Source organism: Neovison vison, chromosome 3 (genome assembly GCF_020171115.1).
Source record: "Neovison vison isolate M4711 chromosome 3, ASM_NN_V1, whole genome shotgun sequence".
Taxonomy (NCBI): Eukaryota; Metazoa; Chordata; class Mammalia; order Carnivora; family Mustelidae; genus Neogale; species Neogale vison.
The window spans coordinates 66358915-66373740 of record NC_058093.1 but is presented as its reverse complement, the minus strand read 5'-3'; the positions used below and the strand labels follow the sequence as shown (position 1 = coordinate 66373740).

Below are 14826 nucleotides of genomic sequence, written 5' to 3'. Positions count from 1 at the left end.
GTGGCTCAGTGGGTTAAAGCCTCTGCCTTCGGCTCAGGTCATGATCTCAGGGTCCTCGGATCGAGACCCGCATCGGGCTCTCTGTTCAGCAGGGAGCCTGTTTCCTCCTCTCTCTCTGCCTGTTTGTGATCTCTGCCAAATAAATAAATAAAATCTTTCAAAAAATAAAGATGGAAAGTTCTCAACTGCTTAAGTTTAGTAAAACAGGTAACAATTTTCACACACCATTTCCACCTCTAAGTGCAAGCATATTACATTAAACTAATTAAAACCACAGATCTTTAAAATTACTTTCAAAGGCAATGTGACATTCACACCAGTATCTTCAGCCTACCCCCAATACAATTTAGAGATCAAATGAGAAATGAAAACAGACTGTTCCAAAAACATTTTAATGCATTTGAGTATCATATTGTTAATTAATTACTTAAGCACAAACAAATTAACATTCTGAGGCATCAGAAAAGGCAACTATGCTCTTCCATATGATCCCCCCTCACCTGGTGTCTGATAGTCACAAACCACTAGGCTGGTAGAATCATGAATAACAGTGTACATGCACTTCCTAAATTCTCAAATCCTTTAGAAAACATAAAAATAGCTGTAATGTTGCCAAGTTTGGTGTTAAATAGGGTATTACATACTTTCAAAACATAAAATATGAGAGCATAAACTATGCTTTGTTAGTACTGAACTCAAAAGCATATACTAACTGGGAAATCCCTGACAATACTCTTCATACTGCACCTGCAGTTATTTAAGTTTTTACAGTGATAAATTATCACTCTCTCATACCTACACCATACAATAGCAACATGCTAGCCAATGTGATAATTCTCTTATAAACTAAAGACTTTTGAAGTTTGGAGGAAACTTAATCTAATCAGTCTTCTGATTTTATAGGTTTGACAATAAGAGGACTAAAGTGACTGAAGCAAGGTCATGAGTTGAAAAAGCAAGAGTTTTCTGGTTTACTTTAACAGCTTCACTGTAGAAAATACCTTATTCATAAATATTACAGATAATGGCTTATTTAATTTTACTTTCTACGTTATGACTATAATGCAATGATATAATTATGAATAAATATTAAGCTAAAGTTTATACATAATTAAGAGTACCTGATATATAAGGAGGCTTCATTTTAAAAAAAATCAATGACTTGGGGCGTCTGGGTGGCTCAGTGGGTTAAACCTCTGCCTTCGGCTCAGGTCATGATCTCAGGGTCCTGGGATCGAGCCCCGCATGGGGCTCTCTGCTCGGCGGGGAGCCTGCTTCCTCCTCTCTCTCTCTCCCTGCCTCTCTGCCTACTTGTGATCTCTGTCAAATAAATAAATAAAATCTTAAAAAAAAAATCAATGATTTAAGGTATCATTCATGTTTTAAAAACAACCATTTTAATATTTAAAAAACTGATGTCTATATTTATAGGTACAATCTCTTTCAAGAAGAGGTTAGTGTTTGCTTTATGACACCTCTTAAAAGTGCAAAAGATATGCTGTATGGTACTGAAAGTACAAAGTCCTCAGTTATGGAAGTTTTCTCTGAGTATTTATACAATACTGCCTGTAGTAAATTTCAAAATGGAAGATTTGCCCCACAGAAATACAAATACAGAGTTCTTACAGAGACAGTATATGCATTAAACCAGGGTAAAACCACTGACACTTAAACAGAAACTAAAGCTTGGTGCTAATATTAAAGAAAAAAAAGAAAACGAAGTAACACAATGTAGCAGAAATCTGCAACAAACTCTTCAAATCACTTGAATTACCTAATTAATTCAATTAATCTTAGTATATTAGAATACTAAAACTAATACATTATAATTCTATTGAAAAACCCGAATAGTATTTAAAAAAAAAAAAAAGAAAAGGAAAACATCAACATCTATTTCTTAATTGAACAACACTGGAATAATTAATTGCTAATGGTTCATACCTTTTTTTTTAAAGATTTTACTTATTTTGCAGAGAGTGTGAGAGAGAACACAAGCAGGGGGAGTGGGAGCCCGATGCGGGACTTGATCCTAGGACACTGGGATCCTAACTTGAGCCAAAGGCAGCCGCTTAACCAATAAGCCACCCAGGCACCCTGATTCATACCACTGATAACTAGTTCACATTATTATGAATGGCTACCAATTTTCCTTTGCATGTAGAATGGATGTTGCCTGACAGAAAACCCAATTTAAAATATGCAAAATATCAAAAAATAAAATAAAATATGCAAAATATCAAAAAGATAAAAACTTTACTCAGAGACCACTGATACCTGCAAGGCCACAATAAGCACCAAAAAAGAAAGGCCTTTAATAAGCCACAATAAATGTAATGTATGTTCTTTACTTCACTCATAGAATCACTGACTTCTTACTGAAAACCAATTTTACAGAGAATTTTAACAAACCTGATTATTTATATTTGAAGCCCACAGCTGATGACAGCCTGAAATCAAAATATTTTATAGATGAAGAAACTGAGGTTCAAAAGATGGGTGAGCCAGAAACAAATCCAAATTTTCTAAACTAGGAAGCTTGCATACTTGTACACTGCTGACAGCAGGGGAAGGCAACCCTGACAACAGCCTGCAAAGACCAAAAAAAAAAAAAAATCTTAAAAAGCAAACACAATTCCAAAAAAAAAAAAAAAAAAAAAAAAAAAGCATAGCAGAGGCCTACTACAAGACCCAATGGGATTTCAGAGCACCTATTAATACTAAATAATAAAACCTTAAATGACGTAAAATGAACTCTAATTAAGAGAGAAGTCATTTGTTATAGAAATAGCCGTATTTAAAATGGTTAAAATAAAAAAGGGGGGAAATGCTAAAACGGGTAAATTTTCGGATACCTAAAAAATATGATGAGAGAAGCAGCCATTCTAGAAACCCGAGCCTTTTCTGGGTTTTACGGTACTATTTCGAAAATGTTCATACACCTCCTCACCCATTTTTTAAGAACCGGCAAATTACTGACTTTTTTTTTTTATACCGACACTCACACATATTTCCCCTTCTATCCGGTTTTAGCTACTAAAAGTTAACGGACCCCCAGAGTCCAGAACATTTTGTTTCTTGGACGTATTTGTCATCACTACTGCAAAAGCTTGGACCCGAAAAGAAAATACTGTTGTAGGAATAAATTCAATCAACGTACAAAATGGTGTTTTTAAAACATTTCCAAAATGACTGGGAGTTCTCCGTTCCCACAGACCTCGACTTAGCTCCTTAAAAGACTAAAGATGAGCCAAATTCGCACACTTCCCCTAAGGCATATGGAGCTCTGAAGCCATCGCCTTCCTCCTAAAGAGTAATTATCTTCTCCTAAAAGGCCTGCGCTGCTCACAGCTCCTCGGAAACGTGGGTGAACTTCGAGACAGCCCTGGGATGAAAAGGGAAGAGCCTGGATTTCAGTTTTAGTCCAAAGGCCTGTAACACTTAACTAGGTACGACAGACGCTGTCTGTGAGAGGAAAAAGGTCGGAGTAGGAGGAAAGCCCGTTTTCAGTCTAATCTTCACCCCTATGATCCAGGCTCCTCGCCCGCAAGTCTCCGACCCTCACCTGACAAGACGTCAGGTTACTTCTTCCCCACCAATTCTGCCACCTACCCCGCATCAGCGATTAGTCTTACGATTCTGAAGCATCAAAAATCACCCTTGTTCCCTAGAGTTCAGGCCGCCGCCGCTGCCGCCATATTACAGCTTGTGCGGCAAAATGCGTCAGGGAGGGAGGTGTGCGCCCAAGTGAGAGGGCGGGGGCTGGCAGGGGGAGGATCGTTTCCCACGCCTGGGAGGCACGGCTGGAGGCCTTCTCCAGCTGCAACAGCTGCAAAGCGAGAGCCACGGCCCTTGGGGGGCTCGTTCAGGGACCAGGCAGCCCAGACACCTCGAGGCGAAGACGGTTGGCTCCGCCGGGCCTAACGCGTCGGCTCCGCCCCTCTCCTCGGGCTCTTCCCGCTCGCATACCCTGGGACTGCTGCAAAGGACGCCACCGAAACAACACGGGCTTCGCGCCACCTACCTGCTCCTGTTGTCTTCACTTCCCGGGGTCCGGTCCTTTAAAGCGCTTCAAATCTACCGCCGCCAGAAAAGGCGCTAAAGCCCACTAACCGCCTCCCTCCCCCACAACCCAGTCCCGGCGTGGAGGGAAAGCGTCGCGCAGGAAGTACGTCACGGGTTGACCGCATCTCCTGGTATTCTCTTGCTTGCGTCACCTAGGCCCTCCCTGGAGTTCTAGGATTTGGATACCTGTTAAATAACTAAGTCATAGGTATAAATGCTTTTGGTGTGAGTTGATTGGGAACGTTTGTAACCGACAAAATGCCATATTCTTCGTGAAACGAAGTGCTTCATCCAATAAACATTTATTTATCCTCTGCCAAGAGTATTGGGAAGGAAGATCTACCATTAAGGAACTTCCAGTTTAGCTTCCAGTTAACGCTGTGACACAAATTTTAAAAAACAGAAACGAACAAAGTGCTAGCTTAGGAAAAGAGGAAATTACCTAAGGTATTGACTCTCTGCTTTAAGATTCTCACAGCAACACCATGATACAGGTTATTAATGCGTATTTTACAGATAAGGAAATCGAGGCTCAGGGATGAGAAGTGCCTCCTTCCCCCTAAATACACTGTTCCTAAATACCAAAGCAAATCTTTGATTCCAAATCCAGGGGTATCTAGAGAAAATAGGACATATATTGCGATTTAATTATTTTAAGAGGCAAGCAAGTCCCTAGAATGTGTTAGAAATAAATGCCTCTGATATTTGTAGGGAAGCGGGCTGGCAACAATCGTTGTGGGGACGTGGGGTGAGTTTTAGCGGAACTAGCTAAAGGAACTTAGATTTTGTTATTGTATAGAAAAAACGGTAAGTTACTGTTATTTAAGTTTTTTAGGGTAGGTGAATTATCAACAACAGCTGACCATGTGATATATGTAAGGGTCTTGACCAATTTTAGTAGCTCTAAGACTGAGAGGACTATCCCCCTCCATATTCCCCACAACCACCCCCCCCTTTAGGCTTCACTTATATTGCTGGAGAGTCACAGCACACCAATTCAAACGCTAATCTCACCCAGAAACACCCTAACAGACACACCCATAAATAAATATTTAATCTAGGTAGCCCTTGGCCCAGTCAAGTTGATACAAAATTAAGCATCACAACGGGTGTTGCACAGTTTATTTATCTATTCTACTTTAGATGGATATTTGTTTTGTTTTTGAGTTTTATCTCTTATTGAATAAAGCTTCTGTGAACATTCTTGTATCTGGTATATTAGAGAACATATATTTCATTTATATGTTGGAAATATACCTAGGAATGGAATTGCTAGATTTCAGGATATGGATAGGATCAGTTTTGGTAGATACTGCCAAAGAATTTTCTGAAGTGGTTGTACAATATTCTTACTGCATATGCCTTGGGATTCCAGTATTGGTGAGAGCTCTCATTTGCAAATGAACCCAGCTTGAGCTGATTTAGGTAAAATTGAGAATGAAAACTGTTGCACAGTTTGGTGGCTTTAAAATATCTATAAATTCTCTAATGTAACTTTCTTTTTTTCCCCCTCTAATGTAACTTTCTTTTAATGAATAGTAAAAGGCAGAGTGACTGTGATTTTGGAGACTAGATCATAAAAGGCATTTTAATTTCCTCCTTGCTGTGTCTCTTGGATCACTCACCCAAGGGGAAATCAACTGCCATGTCAAGAAGACACTTAAGCAGACTATGAAGAAGCCCACGTGACAAGAAAAGCTTCTTGGCAAAAGTCAGGAACTGAGTCCTCCTGCCAAAAATCATGTGAGTGAGCCATTTGGAAGCAAACCTCCAGTCTTCCTTAAGGCTTCAGATAACTATAGTCCTTGTTGATATCTGACTTTAATCACACAAGAAATTGTGAGCCAGAACCATTCACTTAAACTACTTCTGAATTTCTGGCCCACAGAAACGGCAGGATGATAAATGTTGTTTTAGGTCTCTATGTCTTGGCAAGATTTATTACAATAGCAATGGATAACTAATACAGAGAAGAAAGAATAGATTGAATATCAGGGAACCTATCTCTTGTCTACTCGATTTATGTGTTTTTTGACTCCATTCTCTAGACTGAAGAGGTTACCTCATATTTTAATAGTCTAAGTCCCTGCCAGCTCCAATTATAAAACTCCAGAGAAGTCTTTGATTACTACTGTAGTGACAGACCCAAAATTTATGCTCCCACTTACATAATTAAGGGTGTTGCTGGGAAGTGTCTGACATGCCTACATTTTGTTTTTATGTCCCCTTGCATCTAAGTGAGGATAGGTGAATACTTTCTATCAGTGGAAAATAAGTGAAAATTATATATATTACATCCGGGCCAAGATGTTTATAAAGTACTATGTCTTCTCCATGTTCTTTCTTCCTATTTTTGTTATCTGGATCCAGAGAGTTTTAAGGTCCTGGGAGAATATAAAAGAAGTATAGTTTTGTGAATCTCCATATAGAGAAAATTCTTCCACTGACTAGGGATATCCATGTTAGAATGTGATATGATCAATATATCAAATTATGTTGATCTCAAAGGGAACCTGCACCCCAGTGTTTATAGCAGCAATGTCCACAATAACCAAATTGTGGAAAGAGGCAAGATGTCCATAGACAGATGAATGGGTAAAGAAGATGTGATATTAAAGAGTGGAATGTCACTCAGTCATCAGAAAGGATGAATACTTACCATTTACATCCACATGGATAGAACTGGAGGATATTATGCTGAGCAAAATAAGTCACTCAGAGAAAGACAGTTGTCATATGATTTCACTCATTATATGGAATATAAGAAACAGCACAGAGGGCCATAGGGGAAGGAGGGAAAACTGAATGGAAGTCATCAGAGAGAGAGAAAAAACCCGAGAGACTCTTAGCTATAGGAAACACACTGAGGGTTGCTGTAGGGGAGGTGGGTGGGAGGATGGGGATATTGGGTGATGGGCATTAAGGAGGGCATGTAACCTGCATAGCACGGGAGGTTATAAGCAACTGACGAATTTTTGAACTCTATGTTTGAAACTGATGATGTACTAAATGTTAGCTAATCGAATAAAAAAAAGAAATAAATTATGTTGGTTAAATCACTGACATTTGACTTTATTTATCACAAAAGATAGGATTATCCATCTAGTAGGCCAAGGGCCTGAAGTAGATTTGGTCCAACCTAGATTAAGTCATTTCAGTCTTTAGAGTATAAAGAGTGGAGTCTGATACCAAAAGAGAGGAAGTTGGTGGGCTGGGCTACTACAATTAACTTACCATTATTTTATTATTTTTAGAGATTTATTTATTTAATTTTCAGAGAGATAATGTGGTTGGGGAAAGGGACAGAGGGAGAGGAAGAGAAAGAATCTTGAGCAGATTCCCTTCTAAGGGTTGAGCCTTATGTGGGGCTCAATTTCTGGACACCAAGATCATGACCTGAGCCAAAATCAAAAGTCAGACACTTAACCTACTGAGCCACCCAGGTGCCTCAATTTATTTTTTTAAACACTTTAGTTTTAAGTAATGTCTGTACCCAACATGGGGCTTAAACTCTGAGATCAAGAGTCATAGTCTCAGGGCATCTGGGTGGCTCAATGTGGCTGGGCCTCTGCCTTCGGCTCAGGTCATGATCCGGGGTCCTTGGGTGGAGACCAGCGTCAGGCTCCCTCCTAAGCCTGATTTTCCCTTTCGCTCTCCCTCTGCCTCTTCCCCTGCTTGGGTGCTCTCTCCCTGTCTCTCTTTTTCAAATAAATAAAATCTTAAAATAAAAAGAGTCACAATCTCCACTGATTGAGCCCACCCCAACTTACCATTTTTTAGAAGAATGAAAAATTTTCTTTCTACCCACAGAAAAATGACCAAGTAGGGCACCTGGGTGGCTCAGTCATTAAGTGTCTGCCTTAGGCTTGGTCGTGATCCCAGGGTCCTGGGATCGAGTTCCATGTAGGTCTCCCTGCTCAGCAGCGAGCCTGCTACTCCCTCTCCTACTCCCCGTGCTCTGTTCTCTTTCCGCCTGCCTCTCTCTGTCAAATAAATAAATAAAATCTTTTTTTTAAAAGATTTTTAAAATTTATTTGACAGATAGGGATCACAAGTAGACAGAGAGAAGGGGAAGCAGGCTCCCTGCTGAGCAGAGAGCCCGATGCCGGGCTCTATCTCAGGACCCTGAGATCATGACCTGAGCCAAAGGCAGAGGCTTAACCCACTGAGCCACCCAGGTGCCCCAAATAAATAAAATCTTAAAGAAAAAGAAAAATGAAAAGTTATTGTTTATTTTCTTCTATATCACCAATCATATCATAAAAAGTCAAACTTTTCAAAAACACATGCTTGTTGTCACATATATTTACAATAATATAAGATATTGTAAAATTTTGAAAATTCCATAGAGGTTCAAAAATAATTCCCCCTAACCTTTTCCAATTCCTTTCCCGCGAGATATCCATTAATATTCTTTTCTATTCCTGTACTAACCTTTAAAACTTTCTCTCCCTGGGTGCCTGGGTGGCTCAGTGGGTTAAGCCGCTGCCTTCAGCTCAGGTCATGATCTCAGGGTCCTGGGATCGAGTCCCGCATCGGGCTCTCTGCTCAGCAGGGAGCCTGCCTCCCTCTCTCTCTCTCTGCCTGCCTCTCCGTCTACTTGTGATTTCTCTCTGTCAAATAAATAAATAAAATCTTTAAAAAAAAAAACACTTTCTCTCCCTTCCTTCAACAAAAATGAGATCCCATCAAACATATTACTTCTCAATTGCTTTTGTTTACAAAAAAATATATTAGGAGCATTTTTTGATATCTATATACCATTCCACAGTATGGATATACTACAAAATATCCAGACATTGTTCTTTTGGACATTTCAGTTGTTTCAAGTTTTGGTTAATACAAAAAATACTGTAATAAACATCTTTTACATATATCTTTATGTATTGATGCTTATAAATCTTTAGGAAAGATAGCCAGAAATGAGATTAATGCATCTCAGAATCTGTACACGTTTCAATGTGATGTATAGTACCAGATTAGTATCCTGAAAGGTTGAAGCACTTTAAGGTTGTATAAAAGTGGCTCTTTTCCTTCTTGGAGGTTGTTTCCAATTTTTTTAGTTTTTGCCAATTTAATGGGTGAAAGAATGGTATCATCTTATTTTCTAATTTCCAGACTGCCAGTGAGGTTGCCCTTTTTTTAAAAAATTGAATACCTTTAAAATTTTTTTACAGATTTTATTTATTTATTTGACAGAGATCACAAGTAGGCAGAGAAGCAGGCAGAGAGCAAGGAGGAAGCAGGCTCCCCATGGAGCAGGGACCCTGGGATCATGACCTGAGCCAAAGGCAGAGGCTTTAACCCACTGAGCCACCCAGGTACCCCCAAAATTGAATACCTTTTTAAAAATTGTAGTAAAGCACAATCTTAGCCATTTAAACAATTATATATTTATTTGAGAGAGAGCAAGCACAGTGGTGGGGGGCATGAAGAGCAGAGGAAGAAGCAGACTTCCCGCTGAGTGGGGAGCCTGATGTGAGCTGGGACTCCAGGATCATGACCTTAGCTGAAGGCAGAGGCTTAACCTACTGAGCCACCCAGGTGCCCCAATCTTAGCCATTTTTATGTGTACTGTTCAGTAGTTTTAAGTATGTTCACATTGTGCAACCAATCTTCAGAACCTTTTGTCTTGCAAAACTGTAGCTTTATACTCACTGAACAACTCCCCATTACCCTTTCTTGGCATCCCTTAGCAACCGCTCTTCTACTTTTTGTTTCTATGGATTTGACTACTCTAGGTACTTCATAAAACTGGAATCATACAATATTTGTTCTTTTGTGTCTGGCTTATTTCCTTGAACCTAGGGTCTTCAAGATTAAACCATGTTGTAACCTGTGTCAGAATTTCCTTTCTTTTTAAGGCTGAATAAAATTCCACTATAAGTATATATGACATTTTCTTTATCCATTTATCTGTCAATGGACACTTGGATTGCTTCTATACTTTGGCTCTTATAAATAATGCTGCTAAGAACATTGCCGTATAAATATTTGCTCAAGTTCCTGCTTTTAATTCTTTTGAGTATTCAGAAATAAAATTACTAGATTACATGATAATTCTGTTTAATTTTTTGAGGAAACACCATACTGTTTTTCTCACAGCAGTTGCACCATTTTACATTCCCACCAGTAATACAGAAGAGTTCCAGTTTTTCCATGTCCTTGCCAACACTTGTTATTTTCTGATATTTTGATAATAGCTGTCCTATTGGGTGTGAAGTGGCTTTTATTGCACTTTGATTTGCATTTCCATATTGATAAGTGCTGTTGAACATTTTTTCATGTGCCTGTGACCATGGAGAGATGTTTGTTGAAGTCCTTTGCCCATTGAAAAGAGTTTTTGTTACTGATTTGTATGAATTTTTCATATATTCTGGATATTAATCTCTTATCCGATATATCATTTGCAAATATTTTCTCCCATTCTGTTGGTTGCCTTTTCACTCTGTTGACAGTGTTCTTTGATGAATGAATGTTTTAAATTTTGATGAAGTCAGGGATGCCTGGCTGGCTCAGTTGGTGAAGTGTCTGTCTTTGGCTGAAATCATAATCCCAGGGTCCTGGGATGGAGTCCCGTATCAGTCTTCTTGTTCAGCAGGGAGTTTGCTTTTCCATTTGCCGGCTGCTTGCCCTGCTTGTGCTCTCTTTCTCTCTCTCTGGCAAATAAATAAACAAAATATTTAAATAAATTTTTTTTATTAAGTCCAATTTACTTAGTTTTTTCTCTTCTTGCCAGTGCTGTTGGTGTTATATACAACAAACACAATTTTACTGGCAGAATTACTCCAGAAGAAAAAGCATTCAAGCTAATTTGTGAGGGGGAAAAAACAGTCTCTGATGTTGGAGAAATTGGTCTAATATTCATTGTTAAGACTCAATATTATTTCAAGCTAATCTGACAGGGCTTAAAGCATATTATCCTCCTGTTGGACATAAGCAATCTCACAGAACATTGACATTAGACAAGGTTACTGTGCCACACAAAATACCAAGGATTCCCCTCTCATTAAATGAGTAAATGCTACTTGTTTACTAGTTTCAGCTTTATCCCCACATTGGTCTGCTTTTCTATCCAACTACCTAACACCTATAGTTAGATGTATTAGATGCCCAATCATAGAATTGCCCTGCTTCCTTAGAGCACCCAAGATAGAGCAAACTTTTCCTCTTTAGACCTTCCCCCAAATTACCCAGCCAAATCCTATAATAGTTTCTTTCTAATACTCTTTTACTGTGCAGCTAAATGATTCCCTGCAGTGTGCATTTTCCTTAGCTCCAACAAGTAATAAATCTCATCTTCAGGTTTCTTGTGATTTTTGGCTAAAGGGCATTGACACTTACTAGGAGGAAATTAAAAGCCACACTTTGTTAACCACTTTTTAACATTTATAAAAGATGCTTCTTCATGATTTAAGTCATTAGCCAGAATACAATTTTATAGCTATGGACTTAAATTATTATTACCTTAATTTTGTACTTAGGTGTGATTTATATATAAATATGTATCTTATGAATGCACTAGACTGCAAGTAAAGAAAAAGTTACTAACAGTGACTAAACAAAAAGGGTTTCCTTTCCTTACCTAAACAAGATTCCAAAGGAAGGCAAGCTTCTGGTATTTGTGTCTTAGGCCAGTCTCCTTACAATTCTGAAAACTGGTGAGAAGGAGATGAACAGGTCCCAACAGTGAAGAAACTGTCCCGGCACTATCGTTTAGGCCTTATCGTTGCCAGAGCTGGTCTGGCGCTCATAGCTCAGTGTCGGTATTCTGGTGAACAGTTGCAGAGAACACCAACATGAGACAAGGCCACTGTCTGACTATGATGGAACAAGACAAAGACAAGGCCATTCCATAATCATACAGAGGTGAGATCAAAATAAAAACATTGTCCAAAGCACAAAAAATGACTGAACATCTACCTATCCTGGCTATTATGAGTGACTGCTCTTTTTTGTCAAATACAGCTGTAACCTCACTTCATTCCTCCTGCCTTACAGACAAAGTTTATTAAGATACCCAATAATGGAATTATCTCTGCTTCCTCCACAGCATTCAGACAAGAGAAAAGCCCTGTTAACCTCCCCCAAATCACTTAACACAGGGCTGAATGCCATAGTGAGTTCTTTCTAACACCTTCTTAATTTGACATTCCTTGGGGTATGTTCTGTTTCATTGCAACTGATCAGCAACCCCAACTTTAACTATGGGTCTCTAACTGTAGGGTATTGACACAGGTTATGCCCAGTTTCATCCTTATGCTTTTTCTAATGTTTGTTCTGAAACTCTATCTATTTTGTGCATTAAGGGTAACCTCAATCTTCAAATTTGTTATCAGCTGATCTGCTTCCAAACAATCTAAATAAGTGCTACTCAAAGTGTGCTGGCCATTAGTGGTTGTCTATGGTGTTGGAGGTGGGAGATGGAAAGTGACGGCTATTGGTTAGCTGGTGTCTTTTTGGACTTGTAAAAATGTTCTAAAATGAGTTGTAGTGATGCTCCACAACGCTAAATTAGGAAAAGCATTGAAGTATACACTGGAAATGCATAAATTGCTTGGTGTGTAACTAATTTCTCAATAAAGCTGTTAGAAAAAAAAAGTATGGTTCCAAAGACTGGCCTCACCATGACACAAAGGCAGAAATTGAAAGTAAGAATTTGCTCTTATAGCCATTTGACAGTTTTATGTATGTTGAATATTGTAAGAAACAAAAATCCACGTGTTTTTTTCCGTTTGCCGTTTCAAATTTCATTTTCTAAATATTCATGTCTTATTATATATTATTTAAAAATCAGTCTTCCATGGGCTGGGAGAAAACCTCAGATAGTTGAGAAACACTGAACTAATGTAACTTAAGAGTTTAAACGGTGTTGTCGCAGAGGCTCTCAAGGAGGAACTACTATGCCCAGAATGCCCCGCGAATGCGTAGGCGACGTCCGTTCCGCTGGCCTCGCCGCTACGTCCCCTGGGGCATGTAGTACGTGCCTTCCGCTGAGCATGCTGTGCTGTCCCGGCATTTTTTCCTGTTTGGGGGACTGGATCATCAGAGGAGAGGTGATGTCTCCCGAGGAAAGGCTGCAAACTATGTAATATCGGGGGACGGGAGGGAGTGACACAACCGAGCCTGTTACATCACTTGTTGGGGACCAGAAATAGCCTTGACTTAGGAGCCATCGTGACGAGCCTTCCCCGGAATCCTCCAGAAATGTTGGGAGATTGTTGAGGGAAGAGCTTAATCTGCAAGTCCGGGCCGGTAGCGGCGGCCGGTTTTCTTCCGCCCAGCACGATTTCTGTCCGAGATGCAGGGTATTGGATTTTTCCAGTGCTTGGAGGAGGGCAGGCGTGAGCCCACTCCTAGTGAGGACGGGGGAGATCACTTTCATTGGTACAGGACTTACTGTGCGCCCCGCGTGGAGAATGCTTGTCATTTACACAGGGTGTCACTGTTGACCCTGCACTGATAGTCCCAAGGCCTCTCCTTTAGTTAAATGACTTCCCCAAGGTCATTTATCTGGGGGTAGAACTGGAAACTTAACACGTTGGTTTTCTAGCCATTGAGCTGGTTCCATTCGCTGTTGTAGGCAGACAGGAGCAACTTGAGGATACCCTTGCTGTGTACCGGGTTTTTGTGTACGTGTGTACCCAGGTTGGCTTAGGTCAGCGTGCTTACTGATAGACACAAAGTACCAATACTGTCTTGTTTTTGTTTTTCTTGTGGACAGCCTAGCATAGCCATAGAGAGGAATCTGAGCCAATCTTTCAGTGTTGGTTTTCTTGATCTAAGGAGGTGTTCCAAGTTGAAAGAGTTGAAATAATTGAGTGACTGTTTTTTAACCTTTTTGAAAATAGCTTTTATCTGTAAAATGCAGATGATAATATCTACTTGATAGGTTAGTTGAGAGAATTTAACGGGATAGTATATTTTAGAAGTCCTTTGTGAAATATTGCAGAACTGTTAGATGCTAAGATTTTAGTCCCAGCTTTTCTTTTGTTTCTCAATTAGAAATATAAACATTTATAATATATATTTAAAACAAATAGTCCTTTTTCATAATTATCTTCTTATATTGCTTCATCATGTCTTGATACATTTCTTGATTTCTCTGTATTTCCTGACTGGAGCTTTAATCTTCTTACTTACTGATTTATACTGATCTAAGGTCAGTAGTGACCAAACCATTTGAGTTCTTTTAGAGTACCAGAGAAAGGAGCAAGAAATTATCCTTAAAGTAAATAAACCAGAAACTATCTTTCTGAAAAAAAATTTTTTTAAAAAATTTTATTTATTTAACAGAAAGAGAGTGCACACATGCAAATGGAGGGAGAAATGGGGAGAGAGAGAGGGAGAGAATCTCAGGCAGACTGGGTGCTAACGGCAGAACCCAGTGCTGGGATGGATCCCACTCTGAGATCATGACCTGAGGAGAAACTGAGTTGGTCCCTTAACCGACTGAGTCACCCAGTTGCCCCTAAAAAGATTTATTTATTTATTCATTTATTTTTGTAAAAAGTTTATTTATTTGAGGTAGAGCAAGTGAGTATGTGAGTTGAGGGGTAGGGGGAGAGGGAGAAGTGGACTCTCTACTGAGTTGGGAGGCAGATGCAGGACTTCATCCCGGTACCCTGTAATCATGACTCAAGCCAAAGGCAGATGCTTGACTGACTGAGCCATCTGAAAAAAATAAAATTTTTTTCAAAAAGTGTATGGCTCTGAATTAATGGCTGTTCCTTGTAAAAATGTTAAAGGTGATTATTTATTGCA

At 39.4% G+C, this 14826-nt stretch overlaps 2 protein-coding genes across 4 annotated transcripts in view; one reads left to right on the top strand and one right to left on the bottom strand.

Annotated features, from left to right (window-relative positions):
- Positions 1-4148, bottom strand: part of PPIG (peptidylprolyl isomerase G) — a 53188-nt gene extending 49040 nt beyond the window's left edge. Inside the window, exon 1 of one of the 2 annotated variants that reach the window (XM_044242289.1) lies at positions 4022-4148. The gene's annotated coding sequence lies outside the window, so the exon portion shown is untranslated. Of the gene's footprint in view, positions 1-3609; positions 3705-4021 lie in introns of those variants that run through there. The other variant, XM_044242290.1, reaches the window with a different exon arrangement.
- An 8896-nt stretch (positions 4149-13044) lies between these two features.
- The window catches only part of FASTKD1 (FAST kinase domains 1), a 50013-nt gene continuing 48231 nt past the window's right edge, over positions 13045-14826 (top strand). Inside the window, exon 1 of one of the 2 annotated variants that reach the window (XM_044242288.1) lies at positions 13045-13118. The gene's annotated coding sequence lies outside the window, so the exon portion shown is untranslated. The other variant, XM_044242287.1, reaches the window with a different exon arrangement.